The sequence below is a fragment of the Rutidosis leptorrhynchoides genome, chromosome 4 (assembly GCF_046630445.1).
Source record: "Rutidosis leptorrhynchoides isolate AG116_Rl617_1_P2 chromosome 4, CSIRO_AGI_Rlap_v1, whole genome shotgun sequence".
Taxonomy (NCBI): Eukaryota; Viridiplantae; Streptophyta; class Magnoliopsida; order Asterales; family Asteraceae; genus Rutidosis; species Rutidosis leptorrhynchoides.
In genome coordinates, this window is record NC_092336.1 from 396,289,427 (window position 1) to 396,313,965 (window position 24,539).

At 33.4% G+C, this 24,539-nt stretch overlaps 1 pseudogene; it reads right to left on the reverse strand.

Moving 5' to 3' along the window:
* LOC139841942 (uncharacterized) overlaps positions 1-24,539 on the reverse strand; it is a 178,320-nt pseudogene that overhangs the window by 93,659 nt on the left and 60,122 nt on the right.

The window sequence follows — 24,539 nt, forward strand, 5'->3', positions numbered from 1 at the left end:
ATGCATGTATGTAAAGGGTACGAGAGTGATCGAAGAGTTGTTATATATGTGTTCTAAGTGTTCGTATGTTTCGTGAATGAAGAGAATCAAGCGTGTACGAGTGGAAGGGTATTCGTACGCGAAAAATAGTCAAAACATGCTATTCGTCGTGGCGTGGAGGGATTTAGCTGCAGCGCGGCAGTTAACTGGTTTCAGGTTCAGGAGGCTCGACAAACAGGCACCAAACCACGACTTATGTCGCGGCACGGACATTGGAGGTCGTGGCGCGACCATGCTGGCAAACTGATTCCGGATTTCGTAATTTTAAAAGGGAAGTGAGGGAATTTTGGTCTTTTCGCATGTGTGTAAGATTGGGATCTTAAATCCCATCCATTCATTTCATTTCTTTCATTTCTTTTTCCTTTTCTTTCTCATTTTCCTCTCAAAACTTCAAACCCCAATTGATTCAAAGGGATTTTTGGAAAGGAAGAAGCGGGTTTTGATCGAAAGCGTAAGAGACAAGTTTATTCTCCTCGTTCTTAGCTACAAGGTGATACTAGTGGTAAGCTCTAACTCTGAAATTCGTTTTTGTGTTCATCATTCAAATTTAGGGCTTTTGATTGTATGTTCATAAATGGAACCCCACTAGTTGTTAATGGAAGATAATGACTAGGATTCGGGTTTAAAAGTGTTGAAGGCGGGTTTTGGTTTGGTAAACTAATTAACCAAGTTTAATGCTTACAAATGAGTGTAATCACTAGTGTTTAGTGATTATTGAAGCAATGGAAGCCATTTGTGTACTTTTAGTTGACTAATTTTGAATAGAGTCAAAATTAGGGTTTGTTGGTGATTTCGGTTTGATTGTTTTTTGAATACGTTTATAAACTTAAAATGAGTTAAGTTAAAGTATAAACTTGAGTTAATGGCGTTTTAAAGTCAAAACTAGCAAATGGTGAGATTTTGACTATAAGGAGTCAAAACGGGTTTTTGGGCAACAAGCGAGTCAAAATGCGTTCGATTGCTAAAGTTGGTACTTTTAGGTATTTCGGGAACGCAAGAATTAGTCTTGTTGGTTTTGGACCTTCGTGTAGCGTTAAAGTGTAAATGGGCGTGAATTGCACTTATTGTTCATTTGGGCGGGTCGAGAGTCCAAATGAGTTTGTATTGATGTTTATGTGATAAATGGAATAGGTATGTTCCATTAGCGAGTTACAGGATTTGATTGCACTTCATCAAGATTTCAAGGTGAGTGTAAATTTACTATGCACATGTGTATGTGTAAAATGGGTGCGTGTGTGTAGAGTGACCCTTGCTTGGGTTTACTCTATGTTGGTGTGAGTGAATAGACTCCTCTTGTGCTTCGGGTCCATGTGATACGCTTATGCGTTTTGGGTTTTACCCTTGGTGTGGTGATTTGGCTAGCGTTTTGGATAACCCTTTTGGCGATGTGTTGCTAGCATTTGTTTTTGAGGAAATGCATCTCGGTTAGCGCGGATTCATGATGACTCGGGTAGTTCGATCATCTTGGTAATGAGGTGGTGAATTTTGGGTTGTGGAAATTCACTAAGGCTCGGGTAGTTCGGCTAACCTCGGTTGTTGAAGTGGTGAAGGAGGTGAATCTCGGGTAGTGCGAATTCACTAAGGTCCGGGTAGTTTGGCCAACCTTCATGTGGTTTGGGTTAAGGGGTTAACCTTATTGTTGTTGTTGTTGATTATATTTATTGTATACGCGTATATACTTATCGTTGTGTTGTAGCATCTTGTGGCGTTAGCTTGGTGATTACGTAGCGTGTAGCTACTTTATGTATGTGCTCTTTTGTAGTTTGTTTACCATGCGGAGCCGGTATGTGTTTATCTTGATGCTTGGTGATGCGTAGCCATTTTATGCATATGTATGTGTATAGTATCTTTACATTCACTAAGCGTTAGCTTACCCTCTCGTTGTTGCTATTTTTATAGGTTCGCGTGATGGCGGCTCGGGTAAGCGTAGCGATTAGAGATCTTGGCTAGGTTGCTTTAGAAGAAGTGCTTTTGGATTGATTAGGATTGGGTAGCGTATCCCCAATCACCATGCTCGGTTTTGTTGGAAATTAAAATAGTCGGGTCGTGTTCGCCCTTTCGGATATTTAAACTATGTATTAAATGTTTTAAAAGTTTATTGAACTTATTATTTGTGTTAAAGATGTTTCGGAAACATAATTGGGACCTAAATATTAATGTATTAACAAAAAAAATTTACGGGCCGGTTTAAATATGGGTTGGGTCGTTACAATAACGGTGTTTAATTTGCCGTTTTAATGGTAAGATAACGCCTGAAAATGTGTATAAAAATATGTATAATTTGAGCGTTATCAAATACCCCACACTTAAGATTTTACTTATCCTCAAGTAAACTTTAAAGATAAACTTTGCATTTTCTTCATAAAAAATGATTCATGTAATTTAATTGTAAATGCAAATATCTTTTTGAAGAAGAAATTTTGAAAAAAATATGCCAGTTTATATATTATTTTATAAAATTTTCCGTTTTAAACTTATTATTTGAAATAATGAATATTTCCCCACCCCTCATTTAAGATTTGCAATGTCCTCATTAGAATAATCCTGAAAATAAATATCCTGAAAAGATAAACATAAAGTACTAGTAGGTTACATATCATAGAGTGCGAGGAAATGTAAATTGTATCATTACAACCATATCGAATAAAAGTATTAAAATAAAAGTACTAATCATCTATATCATCATCACCAGGTGGAGAAACGTAAGGGGATGTAGTAATCTTAAACATAGCATGCTCACGATCATAGCGCATAGGCAAAAAAGGGACATCATTGTCATACGGTGGTGGTGGAGTATGGTACGTATATCGAGAAGCATCCTGGGTAGGGTAGTGGTCGTAAAACCTCTCAGCATTATGGACCCCCATTGAATAGAATAATCCATCATACCTAACTCATATGATGTCTCCCTATGATAATGACCCTGGTTAGTTTCCAACCTAGTCATCATCTCTATCAATCGCACCATATCCCCCTGTGGCTGCTGTGATGCTCCATGTGGTGGAGGTGGTGCTACCTGCTCATGAACTATAGGTGCTTGAAAATCAAGAGCAGGGTTTCGTACTGGTGCATATCTTCCACTCAGAGTCCTGTAAATCACATTAGCACCGATGTAGTGCCTAGTCGTAATCGTACCAGTAACCTCCTAAAAGGTCATCAATCCACCCACCGGAATACCCAACCAACGCGCTATACGTGTCACGAAATGGCCTCCATACAAATCACTACTAACCTTAGTACCCCTAGCCGTACCACCTAAATAGGCAGCAACACAATACGGAATGTTCATAACCCGCTCATGAATAATTTGATACAAATACCAACAATCAGCCCGAACAATCTTCTTCGTATTCTCATTTCGCTGACAAATAGAATGAGAGATCAATCGTTGAAAACATCACAAGAAAGGAACCCTAACATTTGCCACCCTAACATGACTTGCCACAAACGGAATCTGAGGGTCCCCAAACTGCTCCCAAGCCCCCTCATAGTCGAAAATAACCTGCCTCTCAACCTATGGAATGCCCTGACTAAAACTAGTCAACAAGAATCCTACAAACCAAGCTTATCTGGCATAGTCCCCATAGATCCCTAAAGCATCTGCTAAATCAACCATACTCATGGCCCTATCCTGACCACCCAGCCTAAACCTAAAAAACCTATCCTCAGTGGGATCCAAAACACCTATAGCACAAACATCAGAAGCCAACAACTCCAGAGTTAACACAGGATAAATAGGCTCAACCATATCAAATAAATTCATCCACTCAGTCATCACAACCTCCCTAAATGAACCATCATCATTCTCAACATGATAACTCGACTGTAGATTTTGTCGATAAGTTGGCATCAAACCAGCTTGAACCAAATGGGTCCAATCAACTGTAAATCGGCTAACAAGTGTTGCTACAAAATTTTCTTAAGCCTAACAACCATGTTCCTAAACCTAGGATGCATAGGCGAGAAACGTAACCACTCATGCAATTGGTTCCCATTGATCTCAATCACAAACTCTTCCTGTTCATGTCTACCTCTTCGCTATTTTACACAAGATGATCAATTATATTTTAGTAACATAAAATTCTATAATTTTTTTTTATCACCTGCACCTATTTTAAAAATCAATTTTAACGGGAACTGTCCGAAAAATTAGGGTTTCAGCCGGCGGCTAAGGAACCTAAGCCGGCGGCGAAGGATTTTCAGCAATAACAAAAACAACGAACTTAAACAGGTTAATCTTATTTCAAGTAATGTAAAATCAAACCTAAAACGGGAGATATAATGTTTAGAGATAAACTCAATTCAGCCGACGGCTAAGGATAGGCTAGCCGGCGATTTCTATCGATTTTTCAATTTTTCCAGAAATAAGAGAATTCGACAAAACACTAATTTTTTTTCCAGAAATTCATGTCTAGCCGACGGCTAGGAATGTCTAGTTGGCAGTTTCGAAATTTTCTGCCAAATTTTCGCAAAATAGAATAGAAAATTTAAAGTAGAAAAATTAAAATCAAAAGCGAATTGATGAATTCTTACCCCTCTTGCAGCCATTGCGTGATGATAGATGAAGATTTGATATATGAGTTACTAATTTTGAGAGAAAAATGAGAGAGTTGGAAGAAGAAAAGTGGGTAAAAGAAAACAAGAGAGTAATTTAGGGTTTTACCCTCGTCAGGCATGCTGAGCCGGCGGCTAGGGAACCTAAGCCGGTTGCTCAATGGTCAAAGGCAGTAAATGCGGGACACTTGGGTAGCGGTCGCATCATGTGTGCTAGCTGGGGGCTAAGGCATGTCTAGCTGGCAGCTTTGATTTTTTAGAATAAAATGAAATTTAAAATTTTTTTAAATAAAAACAAAATAAACTCTTTCTAAATTTTTTTTACAAAAATGTACAAACATTTATAAGGATATTTCAATTAGTTTTCAGAAAAGAGGGTTATTTCTTCCCCTCCATTTGGAATTTCTTTTTCAAAATATAGTTTCAACTAATTTCCATTAACTTTAAAAACTTCTCCTCTTTTATTAATTAATTCAACATATCCTGTTTCAAAAGATCGTTTTACTTCGTAAGGTCCTTGCCATCTAGAACGTAATTTCTGAGGAGAAAATTTATAATTAGATTAAAAAATTAAAACCCTATCTCCAGGTTAAAAACTTTTAATATTTTTAATACGGGCATCATGCCATCTTTTAGTTCTTTCTTTATAAGACAAAGAATTTTCATAACCGAAAAGTCTAAATTCATCCAGTTTATTTAATTACAAAAGTCTATTTTCACTGCTTCTTTTAAAACAAGATTACATTGCTTTAATGCCCAATATGATCGATGTTCAATTTCTACAGGAAGATGACTAGCTTTTTCGTAGACTAACCTAGAAGGAGTTGTTCCTATAGGTGTCTTATATGCAGTGCGAAAAGCCCACAGAGCATCATCTAATTTTTGAGACCAGATGTTTGGATTATTCTCAATGGTTTGTTCGAGGATTCTTAAACTGCGGTTAGTATTTTCAACTTGACCACTAGTCTGAGGATGATAAAGGGGTAGATAAGTGGTGATTTACACCATCTCTTTTTAGAACTTTTTCGAGTAGTTGATTTACAAATTGGGTTCCATGGTCACTTATTAAAGCGTTAGGAAAACCAAATCGACAAGATATTTTTTTCAAAAAATCCACTACTACACGAGCATCATTAGTGGGCAGAGCTTTTGCTTCCGCCCATTTAGATACATAGTCAACAGCGACGAGAATATAAGTGTTCTTTTGAGAGGATGGAAATGGTCCCATGAAGTCAATAGCCCACACATCAAAGATTTCACACACGTTAATTATTGATATTGCTCCAAACGAACATATATTTAGTCGCAATATCATCCCAATATGTAAAGTTTTTAGTTGTAATTGTTCTATTTTTAAGTTGTAATCATTTAAATAAATAAATGCGAAGTCGAAGCACGAAGATTAAAGAATTGAAGAAAAAGTGCCACTAAAGCTGAAAAAGTGCCACTAAAAGTGAGATAAAGACTTGCGCGGATTTTGGGAGTTAAGGAAAATTATTTTTGTACGAATTACAAGTTGCGAAACGCAAAGTACAAGATATCTAAGCACACAAAAAGACGTTCGAAAATCCGAAACTGAGACATAAACCGAGAAAAAACGTACGACTCAACGGAGCTAAAATTACAAGTCTACTATGCACAAGAATACAATATAATATATATATATATATAATTATATAAAATTATATATATTATATTATATAATAAATAAATCAAGCCGCCCACGTTTTAATCGACAATGTGAGATGGGACAGCTGGCCATGAGATCACATGGCCAGGAAACACATTTACCATGCGTTGGCATGGGGGCCAGAAGCTGGTCAGGTCTATAAATTGAGCAATTTTTAGGACGAGTAACACACACATTCTTCTATGATCTCTCACTCTCTCTCAGTTTATATTTATATTTATATTTTATATTTATAATTTTAATTTAAGTTAATAATAATAAGGTTGTTGTAAGAAATGTTTTACGGGTTTTAAGTTGAAACTCTTTCCGTGTAACGCTACGCTATAAATAATCACTCTAAGTTATGTTCAAACTTTTTAAATTAATGTCTCATAACTAAGTTATTATTATGCTTATTTGAGCTGAAGTAATCGTGATGTTGGACTAAATATTAAGACGGGGTTATTGAACTTTGGACCATAATTAGGGTTTGGGCAAAAGACCGACACTTGTGGAAATTGGACTATTGATTATTAATAGATGGGGGGTATTGTCTAATCGAGTGAGAACTCATTGGAGTCTGTCGAACCTATCTTCAAATTAATTAACCTAATAATTAATAATGATTATGGTTATCCTATTTAGTGACGTTCATACGGAATCTATTATAATCATTTAATTAATTATTCGGGTTGGGTAATTGATTATTCAAACTGATCAAGTGGGTAAATTAATATTCATATCTAATCAAAATAGGGGTGGATTACATACAGTGATAACTGGTGTAATTGTTGACAGAAGTGATAACTATGTCACAGTTTAAATCCTTAATTAGTTGGAATATTTGACTTCGGGTATAAGGGTAATTTGACGAGGACACTCGCACTTTATATTTATGACCGATGGACTATTATGGATAAAAACCAGATAGACGTATCAAATAAATCAGGACAAAGGACAATTAACCCAGAGTAATAAATTAAAATCAAAACGTCAAACATCATGATTACAGAAGTTTAAATAAGCATAATTCTTTTATTTCACATTCTATCACAATTTTATTTACTGTTATTTTATTTATCGTCATTTATTTATTGTTATTTATTTTACGCACTTTAATTATTGTCATTTATCTTTACGCTTAAAATATAAAATCTACAAACCGGTCATTAAACTGTAAAAACCCTTTTTTATAATAATAATAAACACTTATATGTATATATATATATATATATATATATATATATATATATATATATATATATTATTTATTTATTTATTTATATAAATATAGTTGTTAAAAATATAGTACGTAATCAACCAGCTCTCTGTGGAACAAACCGAACTTACTAAAAACTACACTACTCTACGATTAGGTACACTGCCTATAGTGTGTAGCAGAGTTTAGGTATATCCCATCTGTAAATAAAATATATAAAACTTGTGTAATTTGTACCATATTTTGCATTAAAAATAATAGTATTTTTGTACCCCTCCGCTGCATCATCAATTATCTGTTGAGGCATTTAATCACGTTTAGAGATATTCCCTCCTCTTTGACATGCATCACAAGTTTGGAGTAATTTATGAGCATCTTATATATAGTCGGCCAATAGAAACCAGCATCAAGAACTTTACGAGCCGTGTAATCTGGACCAAAATGCCCTCCAGAACCATTATGGTGGCACTGTAGCAGGATTTCATTAGCCTCTTTTCCATGAACACACCGGCAAGCAATCTGATCTGGTCTTACATAGAATAAGTATGGAATTTCCCAGAAGTAATGTTTAAGATCGAAAAAGAACTTTTTCTTTTGTTGATAAGTGAAATATTTCCTTAATTCCTTAGAGGCAAGGTAATATGCAAAATCTGAAAACCAAGGATAAGATTCATCAGACATCATCCTTAAGAATTCATCAGGAAAAGTATCACGAATATCCGACTCATTTAGCTCATCTAAATTCATATTTTCCAATCGTGAAAGATGATCAGCAGCCAGATTTTCTGCCCCTTGTTATCTATGATTTCTATGTTAAATTCTTGTAGGAGAAGAATCCAATGCAAGAGTCTGGATTTTGAGTCAGCTTTATTAAAAGGGTATCTAAGAGCAGAATGATCAGTATAGACTTTGACTTTGTTTATGACTAAACATGGTCGAATTTTATCAAAGGCAAATACTACGGCTAAGAGTTATTTTTCAGTAGTTGTATAGTTCAATTGAGCTGTGTTTAAGGTTTTACATGCATAATAAATTAGACGAAAATGATTATCTTTTCGCTGACCCAACACAGCCCCTACTGCATAATTGCTAGCATCACACATGAGTTTGAATGGTTCAGACCAGTCAGGTGATATAATAATAGGTGCGTTGGTGAGTTGATCCTTTAATATGGAGAAATCTTTTTTACAATCGTCATTAAATTCGAATGGAACATCTTTCTCCAAGAGTTTAGTCATAGGACGGACAATTTTTGAAAAATCTTTTATAAAACGTCTATAAAAGCCTGCATGTCCTAAAAAACTGTAAATAGTTTTTATGTTGGTAGGTTCAGGTAAATTAGAGATGACATTTATTTTTTGCTTTATCTACCTCAATTCCTGTATTAGAAATTTTGTGGCCAAGAACAATACCTTCTTTTACCATAAAGTGGCGTTTTTCCCAATTAAGTACAAGATTTGTTTTTTCACAATGAGCGAGCATTTTATCGAGATTGGACAAGCATGAATTGAATGAAGTTCCAAAAACAGAACAATCATCCATGTAAACTTCCATAAAGTCCTCCACCATGTCGTAAAATATTGTTGTCATACATCTTTGAAAAAGTACCAGGGGCATTACATAACCCAAAAGGCATTCTTCGATAAGCAAATGTACCAAAAGGACAAGTGAACGTGGTTTTCTCTTGGTCCTTCGGGTTAATTGGAATTCAAAAGTATCCCGAAAATCCGTCCAAGAAACAGTAATATTCTTTTCTCGCTAATTTTTCTATCATTTGATCGATAAAGGGAAGTGGGAAGTGATATTTTCGAGTGGCTTCATTTAATTTATGATAGTCTATACATACTCGCCATCCAGTAATGGTTCGAGTAGGAATTAATTCGTTGTTTTCATTAAGAACAATAGTAGTGCCACCTTTCTTAGGTACACACTGAACTGGACTAACCCATTGACTATCAGAGATTTGGTAGATCATCCGCGCATCTAATAATTTCAAGACTTCTTTTTAATGACGTCATCCATATTAGGATTTAAACGCCTTTGTCTCTGAATAACAGGTTTTGAAGTTTCAAGGAGGATTTTATGCGTACAAAATGTGGGATCAATTCCAGGAATATCAGAAGTTTTCCAACCTATCACTTTCTTATGAGATTTAAGAACCATCGATAGCTTTTCTTTTTGGTCAACAGATAACTTGGAAGATATGATTACGGGAAGCTCAGAGTTATCTTTTAAGAAAGCATATTTGAGGTGAGGAGGAAGTTCTTTTAATTCCAGTTTGGGAGGAGCTTTGAGAGAATGTTTGATTCTAAGTTCATTGGTTATAGGTTCTGGTTTTTCATTATTCATTAATTTATTAAATTCTTCATTCATTAGTTCCTCAAATTCTCCATCAGGGTTTTTATTATTAGAGGAAAATTATGTGGTATCTATTGATAATAGTTTCCTAACTTCTTCTTCAATGCATGTTTCTACATACTTAACGGAAGGACAAGTGAGGTGCAACTCAAGCTGATGACTAAAAGTGACCTTATCATTATCGGTACCAAGACTATAGGCATTATCTTTCATTTGGAATTCGAAAGCATCGGTTCATAAGAACGGGCATCCTAGAATGATATGAATTTTATTTTCTTTCATTTTTAAGACCACAAAGTCAGCAGGGAAAATATATTTATCGATTTGTACATGTATATCCTCTGTTATCCCTAAGGGGTAATTAAATGAACTAGCAGCTAAACAAATGGACATTCTGGTGGGAGTTAGTTCTCCTAGACCTAGTCTTTTGTATAGTGAATATGACATTAAGTTTATAGTAGCATAAGTAACTGCGAGTGATTTATATTCCGAGAAATCTTCAAAGGAACAAGGGACAATGAAACTACCAGAATCTCCTAATTTCTCAGGAACATCTAATTTTTCAAAACTAGCCTTGCATTCTTTTATTATAAAATTAGAGGATTTTTCAGCATCTTTTCCTTTGTTTGATAGGAGTGCCTTAAGGTGTCTTCCATAATGAGGATTTCCTCTTAAAAAATTTATGAGAGGGATATTTCTAACGACCCGTCCTAATCCATCTGGACGAATACATTACATTTGGTTACATCGTAAGGTATTTGACCTCTATATGTTACATTTTACAAACATTGCATTCGTTTTTAAAAGACAAACTTTCATCTCATCGAAAGTTGACGGCATGCATACCATTTCATAATACATCCAACTATAATTGACTTAATAATAATCTTGATGAACTCAACGACTCGAATGCAACGTCTTTTGAAATATGTCATGAATGACTCCAAGTAATATCTCTAAAATAAGTAAATGCACAGTGGAAGATTTCTTTCATACCTGAGAATAAACATGCTTTAAAGTGTCAACCAAAAGGTTGGTGAGTTCATTAGTTTATCATAAATAATCATTTCATAATTCTAATAGACCACAAGATTTCAAATTTCCATTTCTCATAAACATCATGCATAAAAATCATTCATATGGATTGAACACCTGGTAACCGACATTAACAAGATACATATAAGAATATCCCCATCATTCCGGGACATCCATCGTACAAGATAAAAAAACATCGAAGTACTAAAGCATCCGCTACAACGGATGGGGTTTGTTGGGCCCAATATATCTATCTTTAGGATTCGCGTCAATTAGTAGACTGATTTACTAATTCTTAGGTTACCAAGCAAAAAGGGACATATTCGGCTTCTATCATTCAACCATAGAATCTAGTTCAATTACTTGTGTCTATTTCATCAAACATTTATAAAAGCAGCGCATGTATTCTCAGTCCCAAAAATATATATTGCAAAAGCATTTAAAAAGGGAGCAAATGAAACTCACTATACGATATTTTGTAGTAAAAATATGCATACGACGGAACTGAACAATGCAAGGTTGACCTCGGATTTACGAACCTATATCATTTATATATATATATATATATTAACACATATAATGGTAATCGAACAATTTATATATTATTAATGTATTAATTGTTACTTTAGTTATGTTTATCATTAATAATCTAATTAGTTACATTTATTAATATTTATTGTAAAAATATTAATACAGTACGTTATATGTAATAAATATGATTTTATATAACTAATAGTTATTCAATAAAATAATTTTGATAATAGTAGATAAAAGGTGTTTCATCCTATAATAATAATAATAATAATTATAATAATAATACCCATGTGACTAATTGGAAATTGAATACAGAAATTTCCATTCATAAATCAATTGAGAATGGACGTGTAACAACTTCAACAAAGGACATCAAAAGAAAATTAAGCACAATGATATCCAACTTTAAATCAATCGAATCTACCATGTGATTTTAATAATAATATTACAATAATCATAATAATAATAATTTAATCAACCGTGAATCCAGTTAATCTTATCTGAACTCTTATACTGACAGTTCTCATGGAGTGTTATTATGGTTTACTAAATAAATTTGAAACCATATATGTATAGTTAATATACTTTACATATATACATAAATTTAATTTAATAATAAAATCATATATTATTTTATTTACATAATTAATTAACTCATATAATATTTTAATTTATAATAATTAATATATATATATATATATATATATATATATATATATATATATATATATATATATATATATATATATATATATATATATATATATATATATATATATATCCATTTACAAATAGTAGTTCGTGAATCGTCGAGAATAGTCGAAGGGTATTTGCATATATGATAACAGTTCAAAATTTTTGAGACTCAACCTAACAGACTTTGCTTATCGTGTCGAACTCATATAAAGATTAAGTTTAAATTTGGTTGGAAATTTTTGGGTCGTTACAGTACCTATCCGTTAAAGAAATTTCGTCCCCGAAATTTGATTGGGATCGTCATGGCTGACAATAACTATGTTTTCATGACGTATACGAGCTGAAAATTAGAGTTTTATCATCAGCGAGTAATATAGACAAAACAATTTGATTTTTGTGAAGAGTACGAGTGAAGTTATCACAAAAATGAAATGAGTAAATGCAGATTCGTCATATCTTTTGATGTAGATAGGATTGATTTCCAGAGTTCAAGGGATTTGGAGAAAATCTTCGTAATAAGATTTGATTCTTCGGAAATCAAGGAAATTAGGATCCGCTTTAAATGCAATCATCTGTTTTGATTGCTCTGTCGGGTATTTCACTATAAATCCACCCTCTTCATTTCCTTTATATTTTGGAGTTCCATACTTTTGTTTTCTCTTTCCGACTTTAAGTCAAGCGAATAATGGTCCAAAAATTCGCAGGTATGAAGTTTCGAACGAACATGACTAACGTTCTAAGAGAGAGATTGTAATAGCACAATCTTGATTGGTTAAATTACCAGAATTCAAGAGAAAAGATAGAACTATTAGGAAGATATGTTCTCGATATGTTTGAGGATTAGGTAGAATGTAAGAGTCGTGTACCATGGCACATGATGATGTTACGGTCTGTAATCATCATGTTTAATTAGAAACTCAGCATGACTTACTGTAATATAATCACATTGATCAAGTGTCATTATATTATACTAACTCATGCTTCAGTTCCCAACACTACTTCATTAACATTCAATTTTTAAACTCGAAGTTTCAGAATTTAGAAACTAAAATAGTTTCTTTTATAATATAACACAGATAGAGCGGAGAGATAATTAATATCGGAGAAGAATATTTAGGAAGATATCTTCAGATATATTGAGGATATTAATAAAGAAAGATACGATGATATCTTAGAATTTCAGAATCAAATTGTGATGAAGAAATTCATTCATGATGATTTAGAGCGGTTAAGGAGTATGGTATTTGCTAAAGATTTCATCAGAAATAGAATCATCAAGATTCTTTATGTACAAGTTTAGTTCTCGTGGTTTGTTCAGAGTCTCCTTCATGGTTTGCTCAATCCATTTTTCCAATACAAATTTTCCATTGAGTGTTTCCAACATTCCATTCTTTATCATCATACTTTCGATGGTTAAGGTCGTTTACAGTTTTTGCTGCTTCATCAGAAATTTTCAAAATTTGGAGTATTGATTCGTAGATTGGGTGCTTTTCAGAATTTCAGAATGGAAGATCATAATTCTAAGAGATAAATATTATATGTATACATATAACTATTGATGTAGACATGCTGCGAGATTTCAAAATACTGATTGCTGATTCCTGGTAATTGGTATGGCAATTATCGTTACAAAACGCGGATGAGTATATGATAGGGTTTCAATGAATATAATGATTTTTCGGAAAGTCAAAGATCAATGAAGTTATTGGTAAGTTTACTTCTAATGTGATGAAGGTTCCCCGATAACGATGACGAAAGACAAACTTATAATAGAGTTTATTCGAATGAAAAGTCGAAATTGATTTGCTGGAGCTGTGACAAAATTGGCTAATTTGGAAAGGGATTGCAAAGTTATTTTCGGTAATAACAACACCAAAATAATTAGCATAACTACGTGTTAAACGGTTACTCAGGTTCCAAGGGTTTTTCAGGTGCATAACTATGTGCATCAATCATTTCTTCCGTAGATGAAGTGCGGTTGGTTCATTCTCTCAATTGAGGTGTTTTCAAGAATCATGAAAGGTTTGAATGCAGATTGTAATCGTCAAGATACAAATGAGGTTTAAGATGAAATCAAGTGGCAAACTTGAAGAGTTGTTTAGTTTCATATGTTATAATCAATATTTTAATTCATTTTAATTTTCCAATGTTGGTAGTCCACAGTTAGCAATTCAATAATTCATATATATAATATTCGAATTAATTAATACGTATCGTAACCCATTGTATACATGTCTCAGACTCGATCACAACTCAAAGTATATATATTATTTAAGAATCAACCTCAACCCTGTATAGCGAACTCGAGCATTACAGCATATAGAGTGTCTATGGTTATTCCAAATAATATATATAGATGACGTCAATATGATATGTCAAAACATTGTATATGTGTCCCGATATTTAAAGTGCGTAAAATAAATAACAGAAATTAAATGACGATAAATAAAATTACGAGAATTTAAATTGCGAAAATAAATTGCGATAATTAAATTGCGATAAATAAAATGTAATACAGAATTAACAGTTAGCTAGGAACAGTTAGCTAGGAATAGTTAGCGTGGATTCTTAACAAAATTTCTCATAATTAATTTGTTTGTTTCTAACCAATTTTATTTTGTCCAATGTTTTCTTCATTATGCCACTTGTTGGATTCTGATAGGTCAAAATCCAATTATGAAATTGAATGAAAATGATTATTCTGCGGTGAACGGATACGTATATATGTGGATGTAAGTAGGATAGAAAATGACTGTTGAATCAGATTGGAAGAATGTACTGTGTAACCATGTGAAATTTAAATATTTCTCGGGCATTACCTATCCGTTAAATTATTTTCACCATAAACCGTTTGTACAAAAGAATTTTTAATTACAATCTTTATGAAAATATATATACATATATATTTTCTTCAGATGTAATCATGGATTTAATGAGTCAATATGATATTAAACTCATTTGATTTTCCGTTAGAACAAGAATATATAATCTCTAAAACATTAGAGATTACATAATCGCCATGTCGAACGAAGATAAATGATGTAGGACATCATGTAGAACGAAGATAATCGATGTAGGACATCATGTAGTATGGTGGTTATGCTGGTGGTACAGACTGTGAGTTTGAGGCGTATAGTGTTGAGACTTGTGCTGCGGATGTTGTTATTGGTGGTACTGGTGTTGCCGGTGCTGTTGCTGAAGCTGGTAGGTTTTGCACCAAGTTTTCCAAATCGATTACTCGAGCGCGAAGCTGGTTGACTTCTTCCATTATTTCGGGATGATTGTCGATTGAAACGAGCGGATGAGTAATGTTTAGAATTGTGGATAGAATATAATCGTGTCGAGCTACTCTAGAAATGAGGTTGAAAATGGTGTTTCGGATAGGGTTCGCCGATAAGAGTTTCAGGTTCATCGCCAAGAGGTGAATTCGGTTGGTGGAAGGGATCGCCTTCTTCTCGTCTCCATTGATTAAGTCGACTATGAACTCATCCTCAATTTATTCAGAATAGATGACTAATTGGTTGAACCATTCTGGTTACACTGCTTTTGGAGCTCAGGTAGAAATTCATATCGGAATAGCTGTCGGATTCCGAAGAACTTGAACTAGTGGCGAGTTCCATTTCGTACGATCGAGTAAAGGGTTTTCCGATATGAAATGATTTTCGGCTATCGGGTGGTATCCTAATTATATAGAATATCTATATATAAAGAACAAAATATTTCGTAGATTACGGAGGAATTTACGGAATATGTCAGGCAAAGTCTACAGTAACAGATATGCTAAGATATGAATTAGCAGATACGCTAAGATATGAGTTTTGTCTATACACTAATCATTCAATCAATGTAGGAGGATATTTCTAGACTAAGAATGATAAGCAGGTAATTTCCTAAGGATGATAAGTAGGTAATTTTCGACACAAAATGATAAGAAAAACTTTTGACATGCAGACACGGTCGAAGTCCAGACTCACTAATGCATCTAAACAACTATCAGTTAGACACACTAATGCAAGAGCTGGTTCGCTAAGACCACCGCTCTGATACCAACTCTAACGACCTGTCCTAATCCATCTGGACGAATACATTACATTTGGTTACATCGCGAGGTATTTGACCTATATATGTTACATTTTACAAACATTGCATTCATTTTTAAAAGACAAACTTTCATCACATCAAAAGTTGACGGCATGCATACCATTTCATAATACATCCAACTATAATTGACTTAATAATAATCTTGATGAACTCAACGACTCGAATGCAACGTCTTTTGAAATATGTCATGAATGACTCCAAGTAATATCTCTAAAATGAGCAAATGCACAGCGAAAGATTTCTTTCATACCTGAGAATAAACATGCTTTAAAGTGTCAACCAAAAGATTGGTGAGTTCATTAGTTTATCATAAATAATCATTTCATAATTTTAATAGACCACAAGATTTCATATTTCCATTTCTCATAAACATCATGCATAAAAAGCATTCATATGGATTGAACACCTGGTAACCGACATTAACAAGATGCATATAAGAATATCCCCATCATTCCGGGACATCCATCGGACATGATAAAAAAACATCGAAGTACTAAAGCATCCGCTACAACGGATGGGGTTTGTTGGGCCCAATAGATCTATCTTTAGGATTCGCGTCAATTAGTTGACAAGTTTATTAATTCTTAGGTTACCAAGCAAAAAGGGGCATATTCGGCTTCGGTCATTCAACCATAGAATGTAGTTCAATTACTTATGTCTATTTCGTCAAACATTTATAGAAGTAGCGCATGTATTCTCAGTCCCAAAAATATAAATTGCAAAAGCATTTAAAAATGGAGCAAATGAAACTCACTATACGATATTTTGTAGTAAAAATATGCATACGACGGAACTGAACAATGCAAGGTTGGCCTCGGATTCACGAACCTATATCATTTATATATATATTAACACATATAATGGTAATAGAACAATTTATATATTATTAATGTATTAATTGTTACTTTAGTTATGTTTTTCATTAATAATCTAATTAGTTACATTTGTTAATATTTATTGTAAAAATATTAATACAGTTACATTATATGTAATAAATATGATTTTATATAACTAATAGTTATTCGATAAAATAATTTTGATAATAGTAGATAAAAGGTGTTTCATCCTATAATAATAATAATAATTAATAATAATAATAATAATAATAATAATAATAATAATAATAATAATAATAATAATAATAATAATAATAATAATAATAATAATAATAATAATAATAATAATAATAGTGATAAAAATGATACTTTTAATAATAATGATAGAAAAATGATAATTTTAATAATACTTTTAATAATAATAATAATAATAATAATTAAAATAAGAGAAGACTACCTTAACAGCTTAAAAAGAAATAAATGCCATAGCCCGGATTTGAACCCACGACCTCTCGTTTAACATAAACACTCCTAACCATTGAACCATTGTTACTTTCTGAAATATATCATGTCCGAAATTTATTTACCCCTTTGTTTTCTTTTCGGCCCAACAGATCATGAATGAAATTCGACCCAAAACAAGTAAAAGCTCTCGGCCCAACTTCAGAATCTAAGTAAGCCCAAAATAAAATCCCATGACCATCAATGTAAGGCTTAATTGTCGACAGGAAAAGAAAAAAAAATAGGAAGCAACAAGGGAAATGGTTTTTAATTCATTATCATTCCAAACATCATCATCTTAATCATCATCAAACAACCTAATCAATCGCTATCATCCTTTTATCATCATTCACGATCATTACCTTCATTATCATCATAATCGATTTTTGGTCTCATCATTAGATCAAAATCTTATTCTAATTAAAATGGTATTCGGCCAAAATAATCATGGCAGACCAACAGTTCTGATTACTAACTCCACAAATCACGGTCCAACTTCAAAAAAATTATTATTTCTTTTCTTTCCTGTTAGTCTCGATCCCACAGCAACCATTATCATTTTTTTATGTTATTGTATTTAATTTAACCATTTTCCTAAAGCAAGTGGGATTTTAGGATCCAAGGAAAAAGAAACACGTCCCTATCCTAACTTCCCTCCATCTTCTTCTTTTTTTTTCATAAAGGAGACAACTCATAATACTCACTTTATAGTAATCAGATAGGGACCTGCATCATCAATAAAAGTTTAACAAGTGATCGAATAGCAGTGAGTTGTGATTTGATCAAACAGATACGTAAGAATACAGTAGCAGCAGTAATATGCTGTAGTTTTTCTGAGTTGTTTTGGAATGGTCGTGAGTTGAAACAGAAGCAGGAGGTAACAGCTCGCAGTGGTAGCATTTTCAATACACAAAAGGAGGTGTTTTATAGCAGCGAGTTTCAATGAGTGGGCTGTGGTGATCATGAAGTAGAAAGAAAATGAAAAGTGGTGATTTGGTTTTGTTTCACTTCGAACACCGTAAGCAGGTTGGGGTGGTTTGCTTTTATTAGTCACGTATTTGTGTTATTCAACTAGTTCAAGTATGACTTAGTATAAGTAAAATATACAGAAAATATTATATTCAAAATAGGAAGATATACCTCCCAAATTTATCTGTAGGTTAGTTAAGATCAAGTTGCATATATTGCACATTGTGAATGAAGTCAGGCATCGAGCCTTTCTGTGGGTGATTGCTTAAAGGGAACCAAAGAAAAGAAGAAAAAATTGATGTTGGTGGTGGTTGTCGATGGTGAATTCACAATGGTGGTTATTCCAAGTAAAATTGAATATAGGAGCAGTTACAAAAGGTTTTAGGATGATGTTAGTGAGTGGGTTCGAGCAGGTGGAGTTCCAAGTGATGAAGAAGATGTGATTGAGGTGGTTCCCGATTATTGTTGTGGTGTGGGTGATTAGGAGGTTGTAGGTTGCCAGGAGTGATGGTGAGTGGGGTAGAGATGGCGGATTATGGGTCGATGGTGTGGTGGATTATGTATCCTGAATCCCATCTCTATACGTATCTCGCATTTATACATAACCTTATCTTATGATAAATTGATCAAAGTGAGTTTTAGGTTCGATTTTGCACAGCAAACAACCAAATGGGGTTCATGATTGTAGGGTGATTATTTGAGTTGATGATCGTGGTTAATGGTTTAATCAACAAACATAAAGAGCAGTTAGATAGTAGGAGAAAGGAAGTAACAAAGAAGAAGAAGTGAAAATAGGAAGCAAGTGTGGTGATGTCTCTACACATATGTGTAAATCAATTAACAAAAGCAAGTGGGTGCAATAATAATTAACTAATTACTTGCAATCAATTAGTAATATCACGAATGAGACAGGAAAACCAAAAGTAAGTGAAAATATAATTATAATAATAATTATAATAATAATACCCATGTGACTAATTGGAAATTGAATACAGAAATTTCCATTCATAAATCAATTGAGAATGGACGTGTAACAACTTCAATAAAGGACATCAAAAGGAAATTAAGCACAGTGATATCCAACTTTAAATCAATCGAATCTACCATGTGATTTTAATAATAATATTACAATAATCATAATAATAATAATAATTTAATCAACCGTGAATCCAGTTAATCTTATCTGAACTCTTATACCGATAGTTCTCATGGAGTGTTATTATAGTTTACTAAATAAATTTGAAACCATATATGTATAGTTAATATACTTTACATATATACATAAATTTAATTTAATAATAAAATCATATATTATTTTATTTACATAATTAATTAACTCATATAATATTCTAATTTATAATAATTAATATATATATATATATATCCCTTTTACAAATAGTGGTTCGTGAATCGTCGAGAATAGTCGAAGGGTATTTGCATATATGATAACAGTTCAAAATTTTTGAGACTCAACCTAACAGACTTTGCTTATCGTGTCGAACTCATATAAAGATTAAGTTTAAATTTGGTTGGAAATTTCTGGGTCATCACAATATTGACATTTATTTGATTTAAAAAGTTGGCAAAGTTTTCCAGACCTTCCTTTTGTTTATCCTTTTTTAACTGTTGAGGGTATGAAACGGGTTCTAGAGGCTTCTCGATCCTAGTAGACGGGGATTCTTTAAGCGGTACACTAATTTCCTTTGGTGGTTCTATGTTTTCCTCATCCTATGGTGTAATCGGGTCCTTTGTTTTCTTTCCACTTCCTGTTATTATAGCACAAAGTTCTTGACTTCCGCTAGGATTTTCTAATGTATTAGAAGGTAACATTCCGAATTCTATAACAGATAGTTGTTGAGATAGAATACCCATATATTTTTCTAAATTTAAGATCAGGGTTTGATGAGTATTAGATAGATTATGGATTTGGTACAGAATGGCTTGGTTTAATTCGGATTGGTTTTTCATGAAAATTCGCATTGCTCTAATTGTTTCTGGTTTTACTACTTCAAGATTAATGTAGGTAGTTTCTTGTTCCATGGCTAGAACCTGTTTGGCTTCTTTTAAGCTCTTAAGTTTCTCTTCAAGAGTCTTTATTTATTTTGTAAGGTTTCGATAGAATCCTTAGAATCAATTCGGGAGGCTTGTTGAGTATCTATTTGATACAAATTGTGAGATTGAATAGCAAAATCAGAGATCAATTGATGCACCTCCTCAGCGGTTTTGCAAAGGGCAGAACCACACCAGAGACAGCATCAATCTCTTTATGAGTCGAAATGGTAACGTTTTTATAGAAATGTATGACTCTTTGAAAGTCATCTAAGTTATGTTGAGGACATGACTTAATTAACTTCTTATACCTAGACCAAGCGTCATACAACATTTTCGAGGGAGATTGTTTAAATTGAGTTATTTCATTTTGTAACCTCATTACTTTAGAAAGAGGAAAGAATCGTTTTAAGAATTTATTTACCATTTGGTCCCTATAGGAGATTTTCCTTTTGGGAGTTGGTTAAACCATTCTTTAGCCTCTTTCTTGAGTGTCCAAGGAAAAGTAGGAGACAAATGGAATTGTTGTCAATTGCACTGATATTGAATAAGGTACAGATTTCGGTGAAGGTTCGTTGATAAGCATCTTCTTGAATATTAACCGTGAATTGACATTCTTATCTGATTAAATCAATTATTTGTTTCTTAATGGCAAAATCAGTTTCTATTTTAGGTGTTATTATAGGATTTCCGTAAATTTTTATAGAAGCTTTTAAATGTTCTGCGAGAGTGAGTTTTGAATTAGTCATTCTTAAAATTTTTAAATTTTAAACAAATTTTGAACACCACTCCCCGAAAGCGGCACCAAAAAGTTGATGTGCAAAAGTGTGCGTGTGAGAAATGTGAACGTTTGATTTTAACTTTTAAATTTTAGTTATCTTAAATACTTAATTACTAGAGCACCCTAACGAGTAACAAAACCCAGTCAAGTGTAATATAGTAAGAGGAAGTTAGGTAACGTCCCAAGAGATTGGTGGCAACAATTTGCTTTTAAAATAAATAACAATAAAAATGACTAATAAAATTAACGATAACAAACTAATAAATTAAGAAGCAACCATAATAATAGCGGACACATTCTTGAACTTTTCATACCTTGTTTCAGATTGCATTTAGATAAAACTTAACTATGTTCAGATTACTTTTTGACCTTTGAATCTCTTAACCTAAGTCTAATTGATCAGGCTATCCTTAGACAAGATACTTGAATTAACTTAAGGCTCAAGACCTAATAGATAGTTTAATGTGATTAATCAAACAATTGATTATAGTTATTAGCTATAACCCTCGCCATTACCTTAACCCTACCTTTTATGTCAGTCTTACTTATTAATGTGATTAGCTAGCAATTATCAAATGACAAGGATTAACTCGGGTTTATTTAAAAGTGGTAATTTAATTAAGCTTAAGACCTGTCAGTAAAACAAGTTTCTAATTCGAATAAGACAAAATTAACAAGTTAAGCTAGCGGCTCGAGTTACCTAAGCCGGCGGCTCGAATGTATTTGGATTGATCCGTACGTATAACTTGAGCATAACGCCTAAGTTTATTCCTTTTTTATCCCTTCTAGCCGGCGGCTTACATAACTTAAGCCGGTGGCACATTTGCTTCCGGATCAAGGTAAATCTTTTCCAATCTTATATTTAACTTCGGCTTTACGTACAAGTAACTGGTTACCTAGCCGGCGGCTCACAACCCTTAGCCGGCTGCTCTTTATTCAGCTTGTTTCCCACGTTTATTCTAGAATATTCTGGAACTTCTTCTAGCCGGCAGCTTGTGTGCACTTAGCCGGCTGCTAAAACTGCAATTTTTTTTTCATTTTTATCCTGTTAATCACATTTTCTCAACAAAACGCATTAAAAGTATGTTTTTCAAGAATTTATAACTTTTAGACATAAAGATGTTTAATTTGACGTTTAAATGGTAAGATAAACTTATAACTGTGTATACAAATATGTATAATTTGGCCGTTATCACCTCTCACGAAGCTAGATAGATGGCTGGCGAAGTTCGATACAAATCTAGAATCTTTGTCAGAAATGATAACATACTGTACACCATGTCTGCTGATAATCTCTTTCAAGTACAAATGTGCCAAATCACTCAAAGAAGCTATTTCGCGAGTAGCTAAAGAGTGGGCGCTCTTTGTCAGACGATCCACTATCACCCAGATCATGTCGTGTCCTTTCTGGGTTTGAGGTAATTTGTTTACAAAATCCATCGTAATATGCTCCCATTTTCATTCAAGAATTTCTAATTGTTGTAAGGACCCACCTGGTTTCTGGTGTTCTACTTTGACTTCGGCACAAATATGGCATTTTTTGACAAAACTAGCAACATCTGTCTTCATTGTCGGCCACAAATACAAAATTTTCAAATATCTATACATCTTTGTACACCCGGATGTACTGTCAATCTAGATTTATGTGCTTATGTAAGGTTCAAATCCCTCAAATCTCCAAGCAAAGGTACCCTATTCGATCATTATAAGTCTTTAATCCTCTAGAGTCATTGCTTAAGCCAAAATTTTGTTTGGTCATTTGCTCAGCCTTTAAATTTTCATCATTCAAAGCTAAAGTTGAACAGATTTCAATCGATCAATTAGATCTGAAAAAATCTCAGTTCTTATAAATTGTAATCAACTGTTTTCTTGCAACTTAACGCATCAGCGACCACATTTGCTTTACCCGGATGATATTTGATATAACAGTCATAATACTTAATCAGTTCTTGCCATCGACGTTGGCGCATATTCAACTCTTTATGTGAAAAGATATACTGAAGGCTCTTATGATCTGTATATATCTCACAATGCGTCCTATGTAAGTAGTGTCTCCAGAGTTTTAAGGCAAAAAAAACTGCTGCTAATTCCATATCATGAGTAGGGTAATTTCACTCATGGTATTTTCATTTTCGTGAAGCGTAAGCTCTAACCCTATATCTCTGCATCAAAACATAACCCAAGCCAGCGTGTGACACATCACTATAAACCACAAACTCGCTATTTCAAAAAATCTTTGATAAATCTACGGTAATAACTTGCTAAACCCAGATGACTTTTTGTTTCTGTCAGAGTTTTCAGTGAGTGTCAATTCATTACTGGCTCTATCTTAGACTGATCCACGTTAATACCTTGTTCACATACTACGTGACCCATAAACTGCACTTCCTGCAACCAGAATTCACACTTGGAGTATTTCACGTACAACTATTCTTGTTTCAGCAATTCTAATACTAACCTTAGATGTTTAGCATGATCACTTTCTATTTTTGAGTACATTAAAAGGTCATCTATAAAGACTATCAAATACTTATTGAGGTACTGCTGGTACACTCTGTTCATTAGATCCATAAATACTGTTGGCGCGTTCGTTAAACCAAATGTCATAACCAGAAATTCATAATGACCATATCTCGTTCTAAATGTTGTTTTTAGTATGTCAGTCTCTGCAACTCGTACCTGATGATACCCTGATTGTAAATCGATCTTTGAAAAGTAAGAAGCACCCTGTAACTGGTCAAATAAGTCATCTATTCTTTGCAACGGGTACTTATTATTTATTGTTCTCTTGTTCAAATCGCGGTAGTCTATATACATACGAAACGACCCATCATTCTTCTTTACAAATAAAAACCGGAGCACCTAGACTCATCATTTTCTTATTCAAATCGCGGTAGTCTATACACATATGAAGGTTGGTGTGGTAGCGTGGGGGTACGTGATAGTACTATATTTTACTACGAAATACGTTACAAATTACACAAGTTTTAATTTATTTATAGAATGGATATACTTAAACCTTGCTACAACACTTATAGGCAGTGTACCTAATCGTACAGTAGTGTAGTTTTTAGTAAGTCCGGTTCGTTCCACAGGGAAATCTTTAAACAAAGCTCAACGCTATATTAGTTCACTTTTATAAAAATACAAATATATATATAAGTAATATTATTATTATAAAGGGGGGTTTTTACCGTT